Source organism: Neomonachus schauinslandi, chromosome 10 (genome assembly GCF_002201575.2).
Source record: "Neomonachus schauinslandi chromosome 10, ASM220157v2, whole genome shotgun sequence".
NCBI classification, from domain to species: domain Eukaryota; kingdom Metazoa; phylum Chordata; class Mammalia; order Carnivora; family Phocidae; genus Neomonachus; species Neomonachus schauinslandi.
In genome coordinates, this window is record NC_058412.1 from 72,556,568 (window position 1) to 72,563,012 (window position 6,445).

A 6,445-nucleotide genomic window follows, 5' to 3' on the forward strand; every position below is an offset into this window, starting at 1 on the left:
TTTGGCCCATAGAAAAACCAAAACTGACTGCCAGGAATACTTAGAGCTCTGGGCTGATTCCACCAGTGTGTAAGTGGAGTGTAGTTGGGGGGGGGGACTTATCCTGGATGCCCCAGGTCAGCCCAAGCCCACAGATGGGTTAGCTGGAAGGACCAAATAGATCTCAACAGAAAGCTTATTTTCCTATCAGCAAAGAAGGTAATGCCTCAAGTGGTTAAAACAAAAGCAAACAAACCAAACACACACACACACACACACACACACACACACAAAACCAAACCAAAACAAAACCCCAAAAAACAGTTTTCCAATTTCGGGATTGGAGGGACAGGAGGCAACTTTGTTTCTAAGCACCCCATAGACTCTGTGCTTGCTTTTGTCCCTTTGTGACTGCACATGTCAAAACACACACAGGTCTGTGTGAGAACAGTGAAATCTATCCTTAGCCTTCCCCTCTTTTCCCTCTTCCTCCTCTTCATTGATTCATCCAGTGTTTCATTTCACAAGTATTTACTGAGGTCCACTAGATGCCAGGCTTTATTCCCGGACGCGGGACGAAGAGCTGGAAAGCCACAGTTGCTGGACAGGGAGGTGGAAACAAGCTGATGAGCAAACAGGTAATTACTATATAATATGGTCAGTGCTATACTGGAGGCTAAGGAACAGCCTTCTGGAAGTGCAGAGAAGGTTGTTAGTACCTAGCTGTATGTCTGCTGAGGAAGGATTTGCAGAAAGGGATCACTGGCCTGGGGTTTAAGAGGCCAATAGGAGTAAGATAAGAATGGCTAGGAAAGACAGCCCTGCACAGGGTAGGAAGACACAGCACACAATTTTTTGGGATTGGTGAACCATCTAGGGTGGACAGAGTAGAGGATTAGTGGTCTAGGGAAACTGGTTTGTATTCAGTTGGGCACTTAATTGAGAATTTGCAGAGCCGTGTACCGTGCCCAGGTATTGTGTGGGTACTTGGTACTCATCTATGTGGGCCTTCTTCTTTGGCCCCCAAAACAACCACACGAGATAAAATTTGTAGAGAACATCTCTTGGGTTGTCTGCCTATCCAGAACAGACCATTTGCTTCTGCTAAATGTTCTCTCTCCTTTATTCTCTGTGATCATGTGGTTTAAATAGAAGCTGCTATCTTCTTACACATCCTGCCCCTGACCCCTGTTGATTAGCCCTGGTGGGTGGTTGAGCCAAGACGGGACAGTCAGAGCCCTTCCTGAAAGGTTTGAATTTGGGATTCAAAACAGGAGTCTCCCCTGTTTTGCTAACTAAACTAGATGTGAGCCTGGAAGCTGTTGGTCATTCATGTTTCATGTTTCATGTTTCATGTTTCAGCCATTCATGAAATAACCAATTCAAGAAAATAAAGCTAAAATGCAGGGAGAAACAAAAATGGAAATACAAATCCTCCCTTACCACCACCCCTCAAAAAGGCAGAGACAATACAGGCTATTTGTGAGTTCTGCTTCTAGTTATCGCTGAGACCCTGTTGTACTATTGTCCTTAAGTTGGTCACTTGAGCTCATGAGTTTCTCCTCCCCTTTTGCCTAATGAGTATGGGGTCATTTTCTGTCACTGGTAACCAAAGGAATCCTGCCTATAGTTGAGATTGGTGATGTACAGAGAAATGAAGAAATTTGCCCAAAGCCACACAGCTGGTAAGTGGCAGAGATAGATTTCAAAATGATCTGTCCTCAAAGCTCAGCTATTTCCCACGTTCCACAGGAGGGAGGCATCCAAAGTTTTTCAATAGGAAAATGACAAGTTTAGAGCTCTCTTTTGAGAAGATCACTCTGGTGGTGGTGTAGAAGATAAATTTGGAGGGCATGAGAGTGAAGGCAGAGAGCATGAGAAGGAGAGAGGTCATGAAGGTCTGAACTGAGCATCGCTGTGAAAATAAAGAGGAGGCCCTGGGGACCAGGGCTATGTAGATGACAGAATCCACTGGGCGTGGTAACACAGCATGCGGAAGAGGACGCTAACTCTGAGGCTTCTATGTTATGTTTGAATTGACCTTCTCCCTCTCTTTTGCTTTTTAAACTCCTGTTTTTATTTTCTCTACTCCTTCACTGGGCTTCTTGCTCACTTTTCAATACTTTCCCATCTCCTGTTCCTAACCTTGCAACTAACTGCTTAAACCAAGCTCAGAGTAGAACTCCAGAAGGACAGTAAGGCCCTAAAATATATTCATTTTTTAGACATTTTGTTTGTGTCCCCTCACATCTACCCCAGAAATGGAAAAATGGATTCCAGTAGATCATTTGGTCTCTAGGCTAGGATGCTTTGGGTTGCAAGAAATAGAAAAGTCAACCCAATTGGCTTCACCGGCAAAGGAAGTATATGGACTTCTTTAGTGGAAACATCCAGAAGTCACTCGAGCTTCAGACATGGCTTGATCAAAACTCTGGCTCTATTTTTACACCACACTGCCCAGGAGGAGAGAGAGCTTCTCTTGACTCACTCATTGCACAAAAGTTTGGATTTCCTCTGATCAGATCAGCTTGGTTCATCCCTGAACCAGTCATGGCGGACAACAGGATGTCAGACATCGCTGCCTTACACCTGGGCTACTGCCCATCTCTGAAACCATCGCTGTGACAAGGGGTTGGGACTCCCCTGATCGGGCCTATCGGGGCCCTCCCAAGGCCAGAGCTTTGCTCCCACTCAGATTCTGTGGTTCCCCCACAGTGGGTAGCAGGTATGGGGGGGATGTGCACGGGAGAGGCAACCAGCAATTCCATTCCATCAGGATTATCATGTACCAAGATTCCTAGGCCTTCCCAAGCTATACTAGAAATAAAGAACTTCAGGAGAAGCAAAATTCAAAGGAGGGGAAAGTGAGAAGGATCCAAGTCAAATCATGATTTGCTCCAAATTTCAGTGAGTTGGTTTGTCAATACCTAAATTTGGGCTCACTCTGAATCCCTAATTCTTGGCCTATAGTGGGTACTCTTCTCCACCCTCTGAACCTCTTTCTTAGAATTATTGGTAAGGAGGTGGAATGGTTATCATCCTTTTACCTGGGCTGTTCTTGTCTTCTGTTGTGCTTCTTTCCTCCACACATGCCCAGTATTTTCAGATTGAAGCCTCTTCTCTCTCTAGGGCTCTCCTGCTTCCCAGACTCTACTTGGCCCACCTTCATAGCATCATGCCATATGCTATACCCACTCCTCTTTTCTTTCCCACCGCTAAAACCTCCTGTCAGCACCCTTTTTTCTTAGGACTCAGACATGATGTAACTTGCATAGTTTTTTTTTAGCTAAGGTATTAGTAATGGCTTAAACATTGTAGCATTTCTTAAAGGTCAGTGGTCCAGGGGCGCCTGGGTGGCTCAGTCATTAAGTGTCTGCCTTCAGCTCAGGTCATGATCCCAGGTCCTGGGATCAAACCCCGCACTGGGCTCCCTGCTCAGTGAAAAGCTTGCTTCTCCCTCTCCCACTCCCCCTGCTTGTGTTCCCTCTCTCACTGTGTCTCTCTCTGTCAAATAATAAATAAAATCTTTAAAAAATAAAAAAAAATTTTTTTAAAACATCAGTGGTCCTTAATGATCAGAACAATAAATAGATCCAATAAGATTGGCTCACTTAGTTTTCATTTCTCATTATACTTCTAGAATATAGCCAGATCCCTTTTTTCTAGTTCATTACATACCGGAAACTCAGAAGTATGTCCCAGCCTCTGAGAATTTTGACTCAAGAACCATTAATAATATTTTGCCATCTTAATTCCTGTCTTCTTCTGCAATCTGAGGTCAGAAGACAAGTCATTATAACTGATGGTGTTGCTACCAGTTGCTGAACTATAGAAAAGGATGCTTCCCTCGAGGTTGTTGGTATGGAATACTCATATGATCTGGGAGCAACCCCCTCTCATAAGCTCCAAAGGAGACTGGATCACAGAACCCTCTTCCAGAAACGAAATCAGGGATTTTATTCCTCATGCTTCGGTACTAAGAGTGCCAGAAAGCCATCCAAGACTCACGAATGGAAGTTCCTCCACGTGGATGTTTTAGCCACTCAGCATCACGACGACATTTTGAATTGTGGGAATCTTCCCCTTCGTGAGTCTTGGTGGGAAGAAAAGATGGATATGTTCTCATCCCTTATGGAGGCTGAAGATTACAGACTCTTGCTTTCCTTGTCAGACTCTAGAGCTAGGGCAACTAGAGTTAAATACAGGGCACGGTCTGTGTGGGGATTGCAGCTTTAGTGGTGGGTACACAATCTAGTTCCTGACAGGAAGTGGCACCTAAGGGTAGGCAGTGGTGGTGGTGCCTGTGGTATATTTAAGTTCCTGGTGCAGAAGTGACAGCTCTACACACTGACTGTCCAGAGTTTGGTGGCAGCAATGGTACCAGAAGTGGTTTTTCTCATCAGAATAGTGTCTGAGGCATGTGTCGGGCACAGTTCCTATAAAGACAGTCTTGAGCAGCTTCTCTGGCCCTTCCGCAATCCTGTGAGCTACCATGATCCTTTGAGGTTCCTTGTCTGTTCAATCAGCCACAGACAGCTTCTGTTCCTTGCAACCCAGCCTCTTGAGAAGGGGCTGGAAGAGCACATCACTGTATTGACTGCGCTTCATGCAGAGGGAGTGGAGATTCCCATTTCTACCATACCCGAGTAACGGGTACCAGACTACCTTTTGTCTTAGTCCAGTCAGGCTGCTATACCAAAACACCACAGACTGGGTAGGTTATAAGCAACAGAAACTTAATTCTCATAGTTCTAGGGGCTGGGAGTTTGGCATCAGTTTACCAGCACGGTTGGGTGAGGGCCCTCTTCTGGGTTGCAGACTTCTTGTTGTATCCTCACATGGAGGAAGGGGAGAGGGAGCTCTGCTGGGCCTCTTTTATAAGGGCACTAATCTCACTCATGAGGGCTCTTCCCTCTTGACTAATCACTTCCTAAAGGCCCCACCTACTAACCCCATCACATTAGGCATTAGGGGGGACACATTCCACCTGTAATACCTTCTGAATGTAAGCAACTGGAAAATTACACAAAATATATATCACAGTTTTCAGATATTGGACAGCATCTTGCAAAGGACTATGATTCCTGAAAGAAAGAAACAAATGGGACAAGCTCTGCTGTCACCCTAAATTTCTGGTGGAAGTACCTTTTGAATTGCAGCCAATGAGGGGGAACCTAAAGACATTAGCAGTCTTACTGAGGCAGACTATCAGAGAGGAGGGACTATCAGAGGCAGACTATCAGAGAGGAGGGACTATGACAGCAACAAAGACTCCAGACCTATCCTTCTGAGAGTGTTACTAATACTAAGTTACACATACATACAGTGAAACCCCTCAATGCTAGCTAAGGGACAGCCAGGGAGCATGGGCTGGTTCCCAGGACTCACACACAGCTGGGACATGTTTGACTTTCAACCGGCCAAAGTGGAGAGACCTTGTTCAATGCCCAGAAAATTCAGAGAAACTCCAGAAAAGTCATCCATGAGTAGAAGGGCTAAATTAGCCCTAGAATAAAAGTACCTATAGATGTCCCTTCAACAAAGTTTATAAACAAGCCTCATAAAAACTAAGTTCACCCACTATGATCATGACTGCCAGCCGAAACAAATTTCATGATTCTTTAAAGGACAACAACAAAATACAGACATTCAACAACACAAAATTCAGAATGTCAAGAATTACCAGACATGCAAAAGAGTAAGGAAATGTAATTGGCCGAAGAATCAGTCAATGGAAACAAACCCAGAAATGACAGAGATAGCGAAATTAGCAGATGAGGACTTAAAAAGGCATTATAATTATATACGAGGATTTAAAGGAAAATATGAACATGGGGAGGAAGAGAACTGAAGATAGAGAGAGAGAGAACCAAATTGAACTTCTAGAGTTGAAGACTACAATACCTGAAATGAAAATTTCACTGGCTGGGCTTAACAGCAGGTGGGACATGGTACAGGAAAGTACCTGTCACACTGAAGACATGGCACTAGAAACGATGCAGACAAAACACAGAGACCAAAAGACTCAGGAAATAAAACAGAGCATGCAACACAGCAGCTGTGTCCTAAACTGTGGGCTCTGGAGCCCTTCAGTGAAGGGTGGGAATTTCCAGTAGTTTCCATAGGGGCAGGGCTCACCTTCCACCCCTTTGGCCCAATAGGTTGTAAAGTTCTGAAATAATGCATGTTGGTTGGTAAATGCTGCCCGGCCCTGAATGCCCCCACCTTGCCCCCATCACTCCAGGCCTTTTCCTGGCTCCTTCTGACTTTCTGATTCAACATCTAAAGAGTTAATGCCTGACAGAGAAGAGGACTTTCAAGACCCTGTTCCAACTGAGGCTGGGTCACTCTGGTTGGTTAGTCTTAATTATACTGAGGGTCATCCCTGATTACGGAATGGGTTAGGATTGTGGGAGCCTGCCTGGGCCTTCTAGTCACCAATCTGAGTAGAAGAAACACAACCAGA